Source organism: Malaclemys terrapin, chromosome 2 (genome assembly GCF_027887155.1).
Source record: "Malaclemys terrapin pileata isolate rMalTer1 chromosome 2, rMalTer1.hap1, whole genome shotgun sequence".
Taxonomy (NCBI): Eukaryota; Metazoa; Chordata; order Testudines; family Emydidae; genus Malaclemys; species Malaclemys terrapin.
This window is the reverse complement of record NC_071506.1, coordinates 72,009,894-72,029,870: the sequence shown is the minus strand read 5'-3', so window position 1 is coordinate 72,029,870 and position 19,977 is coordinate 72,009,894.

Genomic DNA, 19,977 nt, shown 5'->3' with positions numbered 1-19,977 from the left:
TATCTGCCACAATATCCTCTACCCTTAGACAGTTAATTTATTTTGAATAGGGCTTCCAAGCATATTAAGATGTGGATTCAGTTGGGAGGCAGAGAGATTGCACCAATGAACTCTTTCTTCTCTGTACCTTGCTTTTTGTTTTTGTTTTTTAATTAACCCAACCACATTCTGGTTGCCCACAGAATATAAATTGGAGTCACTTTAGATCTGCATTAGTGTATCTCGTTAGCTCCTCCATATACAGGTGATACAGAACTACTATTTTACCTTGCCACGTCCTGTCTTCCTCTGCACAGCAGAACTAAACAGATTCCTTTGCTTTCTGGGCCTTCTGCCCCCATGGAAAGGACCAGGGACTGGAAGTATTCCTCAGAGCTGCAGGATATGATCAGCACATCTAGAAGACGTACATCTCTTCCTGGCTTGTGTTAGAAACAGACCGGACAGTTTCCCAAGGAAGAGTCCAGGCCTACATTTAGAACCCCACATAGACTTCACTGAGCATGTTCTAGGTAACATTTATATTCAGCCAATTGTCATGGATGACTATCAGATTCAATACCTATAGTCCGTACAAAATAGTGTGTAGAACTGGATGAAAGATGTTTTTTTCCTCTAAGGAAAATTTTGACTTTGCAGAGAAAAAATGAAAACTAAATTATTTCAAGTTGGATATGCTACTGCAGTGCCTGATGGAAGTTTTAGTTTTGGTACCTCTTGCTCCTGTTCTCCTTGATAGGCTGCACTCTCTGTTCTGAATATGTCTCCCATTGCACCACAGTCCCATGGCTACAGTGTCCAATAGGAAATGAGGTCCAGTTGAGGATTCATAGACTAGTTGGGGAGTCTGAAGTAAATGAACTACAACTCCCATGGGAGAATATCCAAATCAAAATAATTTGGCAGAAATATTTCAGTTTTAGAAAAAAAAATTTCAACAAAAGTCAGAGTTTTCCATGGAAAGTTGACAATTTAATTTTCCATTGAAAAATAGCATTGATGGGCTGTTTTGGTTTGACTACATCAAATAGTGTGGGCTAAGGATGATGGAGAGAGATGCAGTGTGATGAGTAAACTTAATATCATGTTCATCTGCCATGCCAAAGAGGGGAAACATTTTAATTAACCCTAGGTGAGCAACGCTAACTTCTGTGGCTATCTGCATATGTGGTTATGTCTACACTGCATGTGGGAGGGAGCCTCCCAGCCCAGGGTAGACCAACTCATGCTAGCAGGACTTGAGTTAGCACACAAAAAATAGCAGTGTGAATGTTGAGGTTTGGGTGGCAGTTTAGACTTTTCAAGCCCACCGGACCTTCTGGGTCAAAGCTTGGGTGTAGACACTGTTGTTTTTATTGGATTAGCTCAAGCCCCAGTAGCATGAGTTTTTCTACCTTGGCTGGGAAGCTTGCTTCCATCTGAAATCTAGATATACCCCTGAGGCCTGACTCTCCCATTTTTTTTATAGGCAGAACTGGTAGCTATGCCTATAATTAAGGTTGCCCCACACTTTCCATTAAAAGACCCTGTTTTCAGTTCCTTATAACTTTATCATACATTAACAGTTTGGGCTGAAATTTTCCATGCCCATTGTCTCTCTTAGGCTGAATTTATTTTTGGAAAAGCTGTTGCACAGGCAACCCTAAGCCTGGCATTTCCTCACTTTGGATTGCTTTACTTTTCCATCCAAACCCCAACCACCACTCAGCCTCATTTCCATTTCACTTTTTTGTAGAGGAGTGGCCTATAGAAAACATTGTTTATTTTTAGCTTTCTCAGATACAGTCCTTCCAGTTTAGGAGGAGGAGTTAATCACATGTAGCCTTCTATTTCCAAGTAATGAAAGAGCCGTGTACTATTACATAAGCTAACCAGCATACCTTGGTTAAAATCTCTGCTGTGTAGCCGGCATAGCTATATTCTATAATTAGCTGACAGGTAATAGAACATTTATTACAAGAACGAGAAGGAAAAGCAGATTCATAAATAGATCATGGGGACACATACATTGTCCAAACCCATTTGTTTATATAGTGGTCTTAAAAATATATTTTTCACCGAAATCAAGGACTTGCACAGCTTAGGGTATTCTGCTTGCAAGCCAACATATTGCAAGTATTAATTTTTTATTTCAACTGTTATCCTTGAAGAAAAATTCTCAAGTGATCCCCCATTATTCATATTTATAGTACTGTACAGTAATGTTTAAAAATGCACATTGGAGGGAGGGAGAGATCCTTGTGTACCTTGGTAGAACTATCCACAATCTAGCCTTTGGGGTTTGGTGGGGAAGGCAGGTGGATGGAATTTTGATAACAAAAAGTTAAAAGCTGCTGAGCATTGGTTCTGAGTATGCTCAGATGAGATCTGCTAGTATTTCTTTTAGCAGAAGCTGATTAGGGCCTGTTCTGTTTGTGCCATCACTCAGGGGCTGCTACTGTCAGGTGGCTCTTGGGGTACTTTGTGAGAGGGAGATTGGAAATATTTCATTGTATCATTCACGCAGAAATTAAAAGGAATAAAAACAAAACCCTAACTTTCCTTGGTATCTAAACAAAGAGAAAATCATAAGTGGGGCAGGAGGGAATGCAGATCCTATGATTTTTAGTTTTACTCTTCCAGGTTTTGCTTCATCCTGCAACATTTTGCACATTCTAAAATTATCATTTAAAAGTAGTCTGTCTTTTTCCATTGTGAAGTTATAATTATTCTGCTGTTTTGCTAACCAATCTTTGCTGCCACAAATTAAACAGCACCAGCACACTTCCCCTACCCTTAACCTCAGTGATGTGTGAAATATGAAGTCTGAGATCATTTAAATGCTAACATTATTAAGCACAAACATTTTCTTTAAAATAAAAATAAGATAAATGCAAAAACTACATTCACAAAAGGATAAAGTATATATCTGGAGCGGTGCTAGCTGATGAAATTTACACAATCCTCTGTATTTTATGGTACACATTAAACAACAAGCACAGATATGTATTGAAGTGTACACACACACACGTGCGCACACAAAAAGATAGTATTGAAATAATACTTATATACAACATAGTCAAGACATCATCATTGTAGGAATTTGCATTTACTGAAAATTTTTGCTGTTCAATTTTAAAATTATATTAAGTTTTTTAAATTTAAAATGGATACTAATGTGTATTTCATAATGCAATCTGTTTAGTATTCTATATCATATCAAATCTCCAAAACCACCATCAGGGATACTTTTTCCTAATTAGAGGACTTAAATTAGAACAAGTTTAAATCCAAAAATTGCATTGCAATGGTGCCTGCATTTCTGCAGGGAAAATAGTTTCTGAATACTGTAAGTCGTTATAAGACACTATTACTAAGAGAGTTTCCTTTTTTTCCCCACAGAGAATTGTCTCAATTTTTGTGTACCATATATGTAAAATTTATTTCAGAGGAGACCATTGAGACATTTTTTTACATTTTCATTTTATTATTACTATTTATTTGGAAATAGTTTCTCCTTTTTCTTCTCAGATATTTGCCTTTCCCTTGGCAAATACTGTCTCCCTCCCTCTTCCCCCCCACCCCCCCGTGTTTCTATTGAACTGTTTTATTTAAATAAAACTTTGGTTTTCATGTGATTGTCCATGTCCTATCATCTCTGTCCATACAACAGAGTAGTTAATGATGTCACCACAGCTCTGGGAATGGTATTTGTGAGATAATAACTACTGCAAAGCCAGCAGAGGGAGCACAATACAAATTCTTCCACGTTTTTGGTGATGGTGGTAGATTTAAAAATATGTATATTCACAACTGTTGTCTGAGGTTCTACTTATGGGGTGAGGTACTTTGGCCTGTGTTTTGCAAGAGGTCATAATGGTCCCTTCTGGTCGTAGTCTATGAATCTACAAACCAACGAACTAATGTGTTACACGGCAGGGGCACTGTTTTTAGTTTTTACAGATGATTATCCCACTGATTCAGCATGGCTGAACATTCTATAAGGGATTCTAGTCTCAAAAATGAGGGGAACTCTGAATGAATATGTGGCCATGGGATTGGTCATCAAGTGAAGAGATTTCCACAGCATGTTAGGTGCAATGGCCAAGCCCAAGCAACGGTGTTCCAATATTCACATTATGGTATTATGCCAAGTCATTGCATAATAAATACTAATAAATACTACACCTCTACCTCGATATAACGCTGTCTTTGGGAGCCAAAAAATCTTACCGCGTTATAGGTGAAACCCCGTTATATTGAACTTGCTTTGATCCACCGGAGTGCTCAGCCGCCCTCCCCTCCCCCCCGGAGCACTGCTTTACCACGTTCTATCCGAATTCGTGTTATATCGGGTCACGTTATATCGAGGTAGCGTTGTATATTTAAAATCCGCAACCACATAGGGGGAGTTATCCCAGACACTGCAACAATGCCAGAAATCTTCTGGACCAAGTTATTCTCTAACTCTGCTATTTGGATTTTCAACCTGTTGTTCAATACCATAAGCATCAATCATTATAGTCAATGCATGTGCTCATTCCTTTCTAAGGATCTCATCCTACTTCCATTAAAATCAATAGCAAGACCATGCACAGGAATTTAAATGTGACCACTTTTGGAGGAGTATGTTCTGTGTTCCCGCTGCAGCCTTGGGGCTGGAGGAGCTCGCTCTCCCCTCCCTCGCCCTGGGGCTGGAGGAGTTCTGCACCCCTGCTGATTACTGGGGGAGCCCATGTCCCTATTTGCCCTCCCTCCCTCTTTTGCATGCCCCCGATCAATAGTAAAACTCCAACTAACTTCAGTAGGTCAATCCTATAATAACTGATATACAGGAAGGCAAAATCTTCATAGAGTGATATTTCATCTCAGCAGATTTTTAACTGGCCTTTGTGACAATGCAATACACTGATTTAATCTTGAATATATGATTTGCCCTTACATTCGTCATGGGCAAACATTCTTTTTTATGTATGAAGCCATCAGTGTATTTAAGGCAATTTGCTAAATATGGCAACTTCATGAGGCTGGAAAGGCTGATGTTCCAGGCACTGAATACAGCTGTAGATCAGTTACTTTGTCTTCTTTTCTGAGCAGGCATAGCACTCAATGGTTGCATCATCAATCATCATCATCATCAATAATAATAAATATTATGTATTTATATGGGGCCAGATTCTGATGGGCCTTTATGGTGCTGCACAGAGGGGAGAGGCATAGCCTGCACAATGACCAGGCAGAACTGCAGTCCCAGCTATATAGTATTTAATAGAATATGCTGTTGTGTAACTATTTTTACTGTAATGGTGCTTCACTACTTTTTAATCTCCTTATATGTGGGCCTTGTCTTTCTCCCACTGGAGTCAATGGGAGCAGGACGCAGGCCTTTTGCTTATAGAGTCCATGTACTGTTTTTATGTATGGGTATTTTCCCCCTACAAATGCTTCAGGGTTGATTTCTTTTAGCAAATATATCACTGAGGACCCAGACATCAGTTTCAAGCATTCAAAGTGTTCTAAATGGCAGTGAGGAAAGGAGTGAATTTAAATAGTAATAACTTCACGTTTCTATGTCATCTCCATCTGAGGGATTCTAAAGCACATTCCACACAGGAAAAACTGTGCAACAGGTTTCTTTTGGGAAGTGTAGTGAAGAATAACTGTGAAGAATAACTTCTCTAGTTTAAACCAGAGGGGAAATTATAGGTAAGTAGAATATCAATACCCAAATTGGATTTTGTCCAGTAGTCAGGGTCAATGCCATTATTATTACTTTATTATGTTCTGTACTATTTGTTAAGTGCTGACATTGTCCTCAGAACTGTGCAAAATGCAAGATACAGTAATTATCTACCCCAAAGTCTTAGAATCCAAAGAAGACAAACACAGAGACGATTGGATGCCCAGGAAAGCCCCAATCAGAAAATAATTTGGAGTTTTATTTTGGTTTTATTGCTATTCACCTGCTTATTACTCTTATGAAAAATACCCCGGGATCTTTTAATGATAATAATTGTTCTGGGTCTTGATTTTACATCTCATCTGAAACATGGAACCTCCTGGAGCACACTGCCCTCTAGTGACTATGTTAACTCTAGTGTCCAGAGTTTCAAAGTAAGATATGTACAATTCCCACATACATTTGCACATGCCTAAATTATGCATGCAGCTACCCGATATAAGTGAATTGCACTCTCACTTTGCCAGTTACCACCTCGTTCTCCATGTACCTGCGCAGATACCTGATTTGTACACAGACATAGTGTTTGTACTCATAAGTTAGGCACATACAAATGTATGATGGGAAGCTGCACCCTAGCTTTGAAAATTGGACCCAAGGAGTATTACCAAAAGATGGCTGCAGACCAGGGCCAGCTCCAGGCACCGGGTTGCCAAGCAGGTACTTGGGGCGGGCACTCCGGAGAGGGGCGGCAGGTCCAACTATTTGGCGGCAATTCGGCGGACGGTCCCTCACTCCCGCTCGGAGCGAAGGACCTCCTGGCGAATTGCCGCCGCAGATGGCGATCGCGGCTTTTTTTTTTTTTTTTTTTTTGCACCGCTTGGGGCGGCAAAAACCCTGGAGCTGGCCCTGCTGCAGACTTTAGCACTGGGAGCTATCAAAGAAAGGAAAACACAACAAAAGGGAAAGGAAATATACCTTTAGATTTTGAGCATCTTTGCTCTGGTCAGTTTTCAGATCGGTGGAACCAAGGCTTCCCTCAGTGTGGTTCAGCTCAAAGAATCCACTGTCAGACTGAGGTAGGCCTGCTTCAGCCAAAGGAAATAAACAGCTTTATCTCAGGGAATGTCTACACTGTAATAAAACACCTGCGGCTGGCCTGTGTCAGCTGCCTCAGGCTTGTGGGGCTATAACATTTCAGTGTAGAAGTCTGGCCTCAGATCTGGGGCCCTGCGAGGGAGAAGGTTCCTAAAGTCCGGGCTCCGGCCTGAGTCTGGATATCTACAAAGCAATTTTATAGCCCTGCAGCCTGAGTCAGCTGACACAGGCCAGCCATGGGTTTTTTATTGCAATGTAGAAATACCCTCAGTGTCTCTGGCAAGAGGTACAGGCTTTGGTGGCAATAATATAGTCAGCATCCCAGGTTCTCCATGCTCTTAGGCTGAAGCATGGTCTGGGAATCTCTTGGGTTTCTTTATTTTACTGAAATTGGAGGAGAAGAAGACGACCCCTTTCAAGTGACTAAGGAATCAGTTTCCCACAGGTTTTATGGCACCTTATCAGGGCCTGCTCTGGGTTTCTTTTGTGAGTATTGCCTTCCTAGACTGGATGAAAACAGAGGGTGAAATTTTGTCAATAGCAAAATTCCCATTGGCTTCAGAGAGGCCAGGATTTCACCTAGAAATAATTCCTGTCTTCCAAGAACTCTTGGAAAGGAATTAACTTCTTCCCAACCTGATTTAGTGTAGAATATGCACACACACAATCCCTTATCCCTTAATTGGAACAAGAGTGTGGTTGAAACAACAAATATGACTTAGAAATGACTGAACACTGTACCAATCCCATGACTGAAAGATATAACAAGAGAAAGGCATAACACAATCCAATGGCTGGAAGCTGAAACCAGACAAATTCAGACTGGAAATGAGGTGTACAGTTTTAGCAGTGAGGGTAATTAACCGTTGGAGCAACTTACCAGGGGTCATGCTGGATTCTCTATCACTGACAGTTTTTAAATCGAGATTGGAAGTTTTTCTAAAAGCTATGCTCTGGGAATTATTTTGGGGAAGTTCTGTGGCCTGAGTAATACTGGAGGTTAGACTTGAGATCATCCCTTCTTCCCTTGGAATCCATGACTCTATGACTGAGAGAAAGTTGTAAGTCCATTTCTACAAAATTAACATCTAAAGGGTAATCTGTCATTAAGAATTTAATAACCAATTTTGCAAAAGCCACTAATTAAGGGATAAGCTGTGAAAGTCAAACAGCAATAAAATCACACATCTAAAAAATGTGAAGAATAAAACATCAGATTAGTCAAGGGACATCTGGAGGGGAGAGCTGTGATCATGAATTACTAGTGCTAGCAAAGCAAGAGATTCAGTGTATTAACAAACAAAAAATATCATTCCACTGATGCTTGTACAAGATCATAAGGTAACTCTTGCATTAATTATCATTCAACACTTCCAAATCAGGTGCAAAGGAATTGAAAGAAGGTCAACTCAGAATGATAGTTTGTTTGTATTTTAACTTTTCAATTATATATAACTTTACTAAATAATAGTTCCAGAGAGCAAAAAATTATGACATTATTAAAACTCCCCCCAGGGAACTTAGTTCTTTCTAAGATTGCTCATTATGAGCTATTTTACATTTCTGGTAAATATGATAAGCAAGATTCTCTTCTCATACCCATTAGTTATTAGTGTAACTCCATTGATTTAAGTAGAGCTACTCCTGCTTTTCCCCAATATGAGGGGCCGTATGTGTGTTTTGCACTGGGGATGTGCTTGTATCAAACAGATGAACTTCATAATAAAGGGAGTGGAGGGCAATCAAACCTGGGAAGGGCAGGGAGGGAGGGAGAAATGAGTCTATTTGTTTTATCAACAACTAAAAAAATTAAGGAATTTTTGAACAAAATGAATTGTTTTTAAATGGAAAAAATATTTTTTTTGACCAGCCCCTAAACATGAGAGGTTTGGCTCATAGGAAAGGCTGTTCTCTACAGCATTATACTCACAAAGGATTTCCCAGCTCAAAATAATACTGACCCCATCATCATTATCTTTCACAGTGATCCCTCTCTGTGAGCCCCTTCAAATAGCACTAAAAGGCAGCTTCCAGCAGCACCTGAATGGGAGCCTAGCCCTGTGAGTGTTCTAAGGGCGACTAAGATGATCAGAGGAATGGAAAACCTGTCGTATGAAAAGAGATTAGAGGAGCTTGGGTTGTTTAGTCTGACAAAGCGAAGGCTGAGGGGGGATATGATTGCTATCTTTAAATATATCAGAGGGGTTAATACAAGGGAGGGAGAGGAATTATTCCAGTTTAGTACTAATGTGGACACGAGAACGAATGGATACAAACTGGCCGGGGGGAAGTTTAGGCTTGAAATTAGACGAAGGTTTCTGACCATCAGAGGGGTGAAATATTGGAACGGCCTTCCAAGGGAAACGGTGGGGGCGACGGACCTGTCTGGTTTTAAGAGACTCTTGCCTATATGCTCGGGGTATTACTGATCGCCATATTTGGGGTCGGGAAGGAATTTTCCTCCAGGGTAGATTGGCTGAGCCTCTGGAGGTTTTTCGCCTTCCTCCGCAGCATGGGGCAGGGATCACTAGCAGGAGGGTCTCAGCCGATTGAAGTCACTAAAACACAGGATTGGGGACTTCAACGGTAGAGTCCAGGGAAGGGTCTTGCGGCCTGCAGCATGCAGGGGGTCAGACCAGATGATCATAATGGTCCCTTCTGACCTTAATGTCTATGAGTCTATGAGTCTATAAGGTCCGTATACATCTCAGGACTCTGTGGGTTTATGGGACCAACCCCCCTGGCTGCTCCTAAGGAAGTGCAATCTCTACCCACCAGTGGGGTGATTCAGAAGAAACTTTGCAAAGAGGCCTAGCAGATTTTCCACCAAAATTCACCCCCTTTCACAGATTTTTCCTCAGAAAAGGCTGATAATAGACCTAGCTCATGGGATAAAACTGAGCGTTTACACTATGGATTTCTTTCCAGAATTGGAGAGCTGTTCGGTTGTGTGTACTCTCCTTCCAGTGGAATTCCCTTTCCCAAGCTTTTGGACAAATTTTTGTCAATAACATGGTATGAGGGTCAAACATACTTGTGAAGGGGCATATGCCCCACGATGACACTGGAACAGCAAAGGGGAGCTGGAAAGCTCAATTAGGGCATCTGCTAGGAACTACAGGCCATGACAGGACCAATTAAGAATAAGGCCCAGCTGGGGAGGAGCTGGGTGGCTATTATAAAGGAAGGGCTTCAGAGAAGGCAAAAGAAAGTGTAGGGAGAGAGTTAGCTGGGGAGAGGACTACCTTGTGTGTGCCCTCATAGGGGGAATTATGGTAGAAAGTCAGGTGAGCTATAGAAAAGGCCCTGGAATGTGGTAAGCCTTGGTAGAAGGACAGCATCTGGGTCTTTTGGGAGGTGTTCAGCTGAGGAACAGAGCACAGGGGAAATTTAAGAGAACCTGAAGTTCTTGCCTGAGAAGGGCAGAAGGGGTTTAAGTCTATATTTTAATTTGGGATTTTGGGGGGGATTTCAGGTAGGAGCCCCATGCTGGAAGGAAAAGTGCACCTTGAGGTTCTGTGCCTGAGAAGAATACAGGTGCACAGTGGAGCCTGAATGGGGATGTGTGAAAATCTTGCAGATAGGGTGATCTGGGATGGAGAGATGGTGAGAGTCTGAATAGGCTTCCTTTGCCTGCTTATTAGAGGGTTCCTATGCTGGAACCCAGAGGAGAGGAAAGGACTGGATTCTTAACTTTCCCAGTGGGGTTGGAGATGTGAAAGTCCTGAGACTAGGCATGGAATGACTACTGAGTCTGGATTTGGATCAACAATTCAGCATGATGCTTTTAGACGTTGTTGTTGCACTCAGTGTTACCCTGGAAGGGGTGAGACAGAATGTGATCTAGCCAGAAGGCTGAATCACCTGAAGAGGCAAACAACAGAACTGTAGGTTGTGGGTGCCAGATGAAGAAAGTATGCCCCAGCCACAAGGGGGAAATGCTGATCTGTGAATCACTCTTCTACCATTCTGCACTGGGAAATCTGAAATCACTTTTTTTTTTTTAAAGCTTCCATTTATTCTTCTACCACTAAAAGCTGGAAAACAGGGCAACTGATATATAATGATTGAATTCACCACCTTGAATTGTTAGGATGAAATTCAGGTCCAGGTGAAATAGTGGGTAACTCACAATAACTTCAGTGGGGCTACAATTTCACTCAGGATGTTTGATATTTTAACCACCCCTTTAAAACAGTGTAATTCCCTAGACTTCCAGGGTTTACTGACTTACACCAAGGTGTGCAAGAAGGAAATCAGGCTCATGAACAGCACCTCCACTTACCAAACCTAAGCAGAATTTATATTTCTGGAGCCTTTCTCTCCCCCTCCCCCCCCCCCAATAATATTCCTGAAGCCTAAATGAATGTTTGTCTTCCTGGGTTATTAAAAAGGACTTTTCTTGCTTGTTTGCAGTGTTGTAATTGTTGGTTGAAGGATATTAGAGATAAGGTGTATGAAGTAATATTTTTTTTTTTTATTGGACCAACTTCTGTTGGTGAAAGAGAAGCTTTTGAGCTACACAGCTCTTCAGGTCTGAGAAAGGTATGCAGCATCACAGCTCAATACAAACTGGAACAGATTAAGTATAAGATTTTAATTTGTGTTGCAAGAAACCATTCAAGATTAAGTGGGCAATTAACAACTTTGTAGTCACAGGACAAAGGAGGGTCTAAGGCAGGGGTGGCCAACCTGAGCCTGAGAAGGAGCCAGAATTTACCAATGTACATTGCCAAAGAGCCACAGTAGCTCCCCACTGTCTCCTGCCCACCGGTAACCCTGCTGATTAGCACCTCCCCCTCCATCCCCATACCACCTGATCAGCTGTTTTGTGGCATGCAGGAAGCTCTGAGGGGGAGGAGTGAGGGCACTGCAGGCTCAGGGGAGGGGCTGGGAAGGAGTGGAGTGGGGGCAGGGCCTGGGGCAGAGCCAGGGAATGAGCAGTGAGCACCTGCTGGCCCATTGGAAAGTTGGCGCCTATAGCTCCAGCCCCAGAGTCGGTGCCTATACAAGGAGCTGCATATTAACTTCTGAAGAGCCACATGTGGCCCTAGAGGCACAGGTTGGCCACCCCTGGTCTAATGGGTTACAGATTGGTATAAAACCAGCATTTCTACTGAATCTATGATTTTTAGTGTTCTAACAAAGTTAGGCATTTAAGCTCCCAGGCTTGTCTTTTGGAGCTGATGTGAATGAGGACTCAGAGGTCAAATACAAAGTGATTGCTTTGTGAGAAGTGTTCAACCATTGGTGATAGACAGTGGTTTTTTTCTGTTTTTTATTTACTTTATTGCTTTACAGGAATCTATTTCAACTATGCACACAACTTATGATTTAACTAAATAGCCACAGGACATAAAGACAACTTCAATGCCACATTGGTCCACAGTATTTGTGGAAAGGTGGCATTTTCAGAAGTGAAAATATGTTGGTAAAATTTAGACATGAGTTCCTTACTGCTGCTGGAGTGGAAAATGCCATTGTGTTGAAAGTCCACAGCAGGTAGTACTGAACATGCAGCGTGGTCATTTTTTGTGAAATGCAGTCAAGTCAAAATAGCTGTTCAATGTAAAGACAGCAGGGCCTTGCAGTTGAAGAAAGTCTTTCATGAACTAGCACTTTGTTTTATAATAGGAGAGAACAACTATCACCTTCAAACTGCTGGGTATGGTATGAGCATAGAAGAATACACTGTCCCTGCCACCAAACAATTTACAATCTTAAAAAAAAAAAAAACCAGAGAGGCGGGGGAAGGGGGGGTAGAAATACAAAAATAAATAAATAGTAATTGTTCTCATTCCTTTTTTCTACCGCTGCCCCACTTATCATCCTGGCAACTCACCTTTACCCATCTCTTCTTGCCAACGTTCGTTAATTCACCGGTGCTTGCCTTCCCTGCCTTCTTGCCCCTACTAATATTGACTGAAGACTGAATGACCAGAGAAATTGCAGCTAATTCACAACTGTTAAAGGCCCAGTTGTCCAAAGGTGCTGCAAGTGTGAGTCCCACAGATGGCTGCCATTCCTCACCCCAAACTAGAGGCATGGTGGGGGGAGCTTAGGTTAAGGGTGAGGGAGTCATCCACTTTCCAGCTGCTTTACGCTGGGTGAAAGGGCTGGTGCAGACTAAAGGTGCCCTAAAAGCCTCCTATCTAGCTGGGGGAGTCTCTACAGTTTCTGTACCAAGGGAACAGCTATAGGGCTGCTTCACAGAGACTCTCAAGCCCTGGCATAGGAGGGAATGGCAAGGCTGGGGCGGGTGTTTTAGAGGGTGAGGCCACAGTGCAAAGCATTGTGGAGGTTCCAGACAGTGATAGGGTTCAGAGGGCAGCCTGGCGAGACTGCTGTCAATGGGCTGTCTGCTGTGCCAGGCGCCTCTCTGGCCCCTGGAGCACCCCAGAATTGGCATGTTTAAAGTCACTCTAATGCTAGCCCACTCTCCCCTGGGCTGTGAGTGCTCTGCTTCTTAAGGTATATCTACCCTGCAATTGGGTGGTGTAATTCCCAGCTTGGGTAGATGTACACGCGCTAGCTCTGAGCTACTGCCCTCAGATTGGCAGCGTGGCCTCAGCAGTCTGGGTGTCTGCTCAGGCTAGCAGCCCAAGTACAAACCTGTCTGAGGTGCTAGATGCACACTCCAAATAGCTAACCTGAGTCGCTGCCTGTGCCACTGTGCCCACATTGCTATTTTTTGCATGCCGGCTCAATCAGAGTCTGATTGTGGGTCTGTCTGAGCTGTGAATTACACCTCCTAGCTGCAGTATAGATGTACACTAAAAAGTACAGTACAGACTCGTACAATAGCTCTCAGTATATGGTTTGGGTAGGAGCCTCTATACCACCTTCCTGCCCAATAGATCTTAAAAGCAACAGTTCCTGCTGCTGTTCCTGAACAGCTAAGACCTAGTGTACAGTGGTTATAGGATGGAAATCACACCTAAGATTTTTATGAGCTGCCCTGCTAATTTCTCAGACAAGGACAAAGCAGTTCACTTCCTTTTTCTGTGTGTCAAACACAATGTGTTGTCAAAAATCATTTATGATCACAGTTGTGCTTGTCACAACAGCAATAGTTAGAGGGTTAGATTCACTGTATGTACACCAGCCTGTTGTGCCGCATCTGAGAGAGATTCACAGAGGAGCAAGTGGTACTACCTGCTCTTTCTAAGGATGGCCTCTGTGGGAAGGCGCTGTTTTCTATCTGCTGGAGTCTCCATGAGAGCTCTACTGGTGGAGGCTACACTGAATCAGTACATCTCCAGCCATAACAGTGATAGCACCCCTTGCTGCCCTGTCATGTTTACCCAGAGGAGAAGTTGTGGTCACTTTGTGCTGCGGTCACCCTTCATTGTTACTTACTGACCCACCAGGGGTTTTATTGAAGTTATTCTAGGCAGGATAAAACTTGATAAAACTGTCAGCATTAGCAACATGATTTCCATGCTAACTCCATGTTTTCACATGTTTAGAACAGTCTGAAAATATTATTTTTGTCTTGAAATGTTCCATGTTAGGTGTCTGCCCAAAGATGAATCACTTTAGAGAGTTTAAGCAATAAATCTCCAGCTGTTCTCGCATAGAGGAAAGATTAAATGTTTCCTATTTTGTAAAAATTTAGGTCACTTTGCTATTTTTTTCATGGGGACAACACAAAGGCTGAACATGAAAACCACAGGCTAGATGTATAAATAGGAGTATATGAGGAGTATATCTTTTAATACCTGTTTCTGGGGGTGAAAGTAAAAATAGGGACTTACCGGTTCGGGGCTGGGTTAGGGCTGGCTCTGGCCCCCGGAAGGGGCGGGGATGGGGGAGGGGGGATCAGAGCTAGCCCCGGCCCGCCCTGTACCAGTAAGTGCCCTCCCCCTCTCCTGCTGGGGTAGCAGCAGCCCTGGGGCCCAGGGCAGTAGAGGCAGCGGGAGTCCCGGCCCTTTAAATAACCCCCGGAGCCCTGCTGCCGCTACCCCAGGGCTCTGGTGGCAATTTAAATTCCCTGCTGCTGGGAGCCCCAGGACCTTTAAATTGCTGCCTTGGGAAGCCCGGCCGCCCCAGTGCGGCGTACCAGCTCTTGCCGGTATGCCGTACCAGGGCGTACCGGCTTACTTTCACCTCTGCCTGTTTCCCCCCCAAAAGTAAAATATTATGAATGTGCACCACGAAATTCCATTAAGCTATGAGCTCCATGTATCTATCTAGGCATATTTAACACCCAGCATCTGACCTGTCTCCATAGGAGCCAAAAGAAGAATCCTCCCTCCATGCCAACAAAGCAGCTGTGATATAACTCTGCAGAAGTTCCTTCAGTCAAACTAACCTGGCCTTGCCACCCCTAATGTGGGCAGGATCTGTACATCATCTGTTTCTGCTCGTCCCTTGGGCATCACATGCCCTGCATCTGCTTCCTCTTGCAGGGAGTTCATTCAGAGCCAGGCTCTACTGCACTGGATGCTCTCTGCATACCCCACTCCCTCTCCTGTCTATCAGCCTCCTGACACAAAGGAACTACATGGGTTTTTCTGCCATGTGGTCAGCTCTGGCTGCAAATTAGAGGGGGCTTCATTTGCCCTTAAACACTGCTTAATTTGTGCCAGGGCTGAGCCCTGGCACCTTTAGGCTTGGCAGTTCATAGCCCAGGCACCTCTGGGATTGCTGCATCAGTTATGAATGTAAAAAATATTGCTTGAGCCGCAGCACCTCTTTTGTTACAAATTGAGCTCTGACCTAAAAGATGGATGTAGTGTGGTTAGCTAGGTAACTGCAGCTATTTGTAACTTGTAATCTTTTTTTTTTTTTAAATGTGTAGTAAAATTCAGTGATGGAGTCTTAAAATCAGATAGCAGTACTGTTTTGGGGTTTAACTCTCTCTGCTTGCAGTCCCCAACTCCCTTCCCTCTCCCTTGGATCTCAAGAATATATGCCTTTAAAATATTTGTATACAAAATAAGAATGTGGTGATTTATCTGTACAGTTTATTAATTGTGTGAGATTATGATCTCTGTCTGTGTCTCCATCAAGCTGGAAACTCCATTTTGTGCCTCCTCTGTCCTTTTACTTATTTGTTGGACCGAAACTCCAACAAATAGTGCTACAGGGCTGACAACTGAAAGCTGTTAAAATAGTGTGGTCCGCAATTCAAATACAAACATCCTAGAACAGGGGTTCCCAAACTCGTATGCGTACTCCCGGGGGTATGCAAGACATCTCTGGGGATACATGAGAGAAATTGTGTAATGGTGGATTTTATTTATTGCATTTTCATAATAGGCTACTCAAACAAAGCTTTAAAACTCTGGAAATTTCTTATATAAAATACAGTAGTTAATTCACTTCAAGATATACCAATGAGAAGACAGATACAGAGCCCTCACCTCCAATCACCATAAAGCATGGGGTTAGTTGTCTAGCAACTGTCGCATCTAACTGAGCTCAGAACTTAAGGGTTTTTTCAGTTGTATACATCACACTAAAACTATATCTGTACATAACAATGAAATATGGACGGATGGCTAAAGTCAGGTATTGTTAAGAAGAACACACAATGTATCAGGGGTATGTAGGCAACTGGTAGATCTGGAAGTGGGTACACAATAAGACAAGCTTGGGAACCTTGTCCTAGACAATAGGCTGGCTTCCACCCAGGAAAACTGGTTTGTCAAAGGAGAGGTCACTTAGCAATGAAGTCACCTAGAAGGTGTCTGATCACCTGAGGAGGCTGATCTGGGAGTCACTTGACCAGTACCGGGTTTACTATGATGCCAGTGGTGCCAGGCCCACACTCAGAAGGGGCCCCGGTGTCCAGACTTGCTGCTCCAGCCTCCAGCGGCCAGCCCAATCCCCTTGGCTGGCTGAGCCAGCCAGGAAATCTGCCCCCGCCCTGCCTCTTCCCACCCCAGCCCTGCCCCCACTCTACCCTTCCTCACCGGGTGGCAGGAAGTGGAGTGACCCGGTCCCAGCCTGCTCTGCTCCGCTGCCTCCCAGACATGCCACCAGTGAGTGCTGGGGGGCGGTTCCACCCTGCACCCCAAGTCCCAAGGCTGGGAGCCAGGGGAGCATAAGGATGTGGCACTGGGTAGGGGGGTGGTGTGGTGTGGGCCTGCCCTCAAGGGGAAGGGGCATGCTGGCAGTACAGGGCTGGGCAGGCCAGTATGCCTCTGGCAGGTTTGTAAACAGTGCCCTCCTGCTGGGCTGCACAGAGCGGGGTTGCTCCCAACACGCTGTGCCTCATTGCCCCCAGCCCGCCCTTCACTCTGGAGACTGACCATCCTGCCCCCCTGTACTTTGCCCCATGGGGGCCCACAAATATGTTTGGTGCTGGGCCCACAAAAAGTTAATCCAGCCCTGCACCTGACAGAGGGACTAGAAGGTTATAAAAGGGCAGGAACTGGTTTATTCAAGTTCTTTGGTCACTTTCACCAGCTCAAACAGAAGGAATCTGCTGCAAGAGTCTGATGAGGCGGGGGAACCCTGCCTACATGAACTGAGATGGTCTCCTAAGAGAACGGTGATCTAGAGTGAAGGGCATTGCATTCAGGTTATTAGTTTTATAGAGAGCACAAATCATGCTGAAAACAATCATGCCACTAAGTAAAGAGCAATGGTTTATAATTCTGTGCAAAGCATGCCTCTGTGTTGGGTTACAATATGTACAATACCCTTGAAGAGGTACACTTTGGGCCCAGAACACCATCTTGGCTGGAATATTGGGAGACTGTGTTTGTTATGGGGGGGATCCTGAGGGGTCAGCACTGGTTATAGGCCATGTAGTTGTAGCTCTTAGGAGTGGGTGCTAGGATGTACCTTGAGCCTAGGGACCCCAAGACAAGGGCAGTGCCTGGACTCCATTCAGACTCAGGACACTTAAAATACCCAGGATCCAGCGACTGAGTCCCCTCACATCAGTCTGGTGAGCAGCCAAGAGGGAGCACTGACTGGAGCTGTGACCGTGCAATTTTTGCTCTGAATGTTGCCCTTCATTACTCAGCCCTACTGGAGCCTTGAGCAGGAAGAACTTTGCATTTCTCATCAGCTTTGTGGCCCAATTTGCAGTGCTTTTGTTATGATTTGTTCTTTATCAAAGTGCCTAATGGATACACATGTGCTTGTCTTGGCGAGTGAAAAACTGGGCCCATGGCCACTCAGTGACGTCTCAAAGCCTGAAGGGATTATTGTTCAGTGGAATTAACTGTTGGCATCTTCTTCAATTTGCTTCGTCTCTTGCTTTGAATCAAACCAGAAGTCTTATTCTTTCCTCCATCTGTAAACTATCTTTTTCTTTTGCCTTTCAAAGTGAATTTAACGAGAGCATGGACCTGGACTAGCAGAATGGACTCTGAAATTCTCTATTTATCCACACACTGAATTATTGCCATCGTGACTAGAGCTGGCCAGAGGCTGACAATTCCATTCTGCAACAACTTACAAGGTTTCAAAACTTGTCCACACGGGAATGAAAACAAAATCTTTCAATGGTTTTGTGAAATTGAACTGTGTTGAAATATCTACCTGATCTCTTTGATATTGGTCTCTCTCAGAAGTGGCAAGAGAGTCATTACACCCTGGACTTCTGAAACATTTCTATTGGAAACTTGATTGAAACCGATACATCTTCAGGAAATTTTTGACTTAGATAAAAAACAGATTTAAAAGTACACCCAGTTTGTAATGGGTCATGTTTATAAGGATGCTATTCTGAATTGGTCATTTTGTTTGACCCTTTTGATGGTGGTGGCTTCCTCCTGAACATACTCTCTACCTTCTTTCTTCATTCTGAATGAAGGATTAGCTAAAGGTGGAATATCTTCAGCTAAACTCAGTTAATTAGAACCTTTAATTGTTTAATGGAGTGCTTCAATACACCTGTCAATGGACCAGAAGCTAGGTCCCCCTAAAGCATGCACATCTCATTCCTCACATATGTCAGGGGATCTTGGCTACTTCGACAGCTCTGTTCTGCTCTCCCTATGGAGGGCACTTAGCAGGTTCAGGGTCCACAAACAGGAGAGGAGGTGGGGCTAAGGGAAGTGCAGATCTCTTCCCTTTAGCCCTGTAGAAAAAGTTAGCCAAGGGAGAGTCTGTGGTAGGGCAGCTTTAAGATACCTATTCTGCCAGGTACAAGTGGAACAGCTGGGCAAGACACAGCTAGTGAGAAGGCAACTGTCCATTGTGGGTTGCCTGGTCTCTCTCAGATCCCTGGGGATCTGCCAGCTTTGGGTGTTAGACATTGTGGCCTTTTCCATAGGGGAGCATACACCACCTCTCTGGTGAGATGGATCAGATACCTCTCCTCGTCCCCTGCCCCTCCACTGCCATTGTATGGCTTTTCTCTGTGAAAGGAAAAGATAAAGGCCCTGGTTAAATTCTGCTTTCAAAGAGGTGTAGAACTGAAGTAACTATTAAAGTCAATATCACTCCAGATTTATACTGGTGTAACTGAACTTAATTCAGCCCTACAATTTATAAACTAGAAGATCAGTTAGTGACAGTTTCTGGTGGTAGATTTAATGATATGAGCACTTGTCTGCAAAGAAATCAAGAGAACCATATTTAATTTCCCAGTGGACCACAGAACAGCTTGCCGATGCTAGTATATATGTTGAAGATGAAGAACAAGTCATCCAAAATAGATCTTGCCACACAATGGCCACAGAACAAGAGATTTGCAACCTGTTGGAATAGTTTCAACTTTACTCAAATGACAACTCTCCGTGTGTTTTAAATTGCATGACCAGAGGGCAGACTTGCCTGGAAATACTTTCTTGCACTGAGCACTCAGCTAGTCTAGATTCAACCACACATCCACTTATTAAAATCATTAGTTCCAGTGAGGTTTTTTTTTTTTCTATTACCATCTTATTCCTGAAAATATTACTGTCACCAGATTAGGGTTAGGTGTTTGGCACCATTGACAATTTATGTGGATATCCCACTGAAATGTATGTTTGAAAGCAGAGTAGCAGCAGTTTGAATAAGAGGTTTCTGAAGGGGATGAATTTTTTTGATTGAGAAAATGAACATTTTGGCTTCCTAAGTAATATTTATTGTGGAATGCATGGTTGATGCAGTGTTCTGCAGTTACACCTTCTTTGGAATTCTGCATTGCTAGGTTGACTACATCCAGGCAGTCACCTAAGTCATCTGTCAGCTTGACAGACAGCAGTAGCACTGACGAGACATTTATTCTGCAGTGCATTGAGATTGGCTTATCTAAAGAACTGACATCA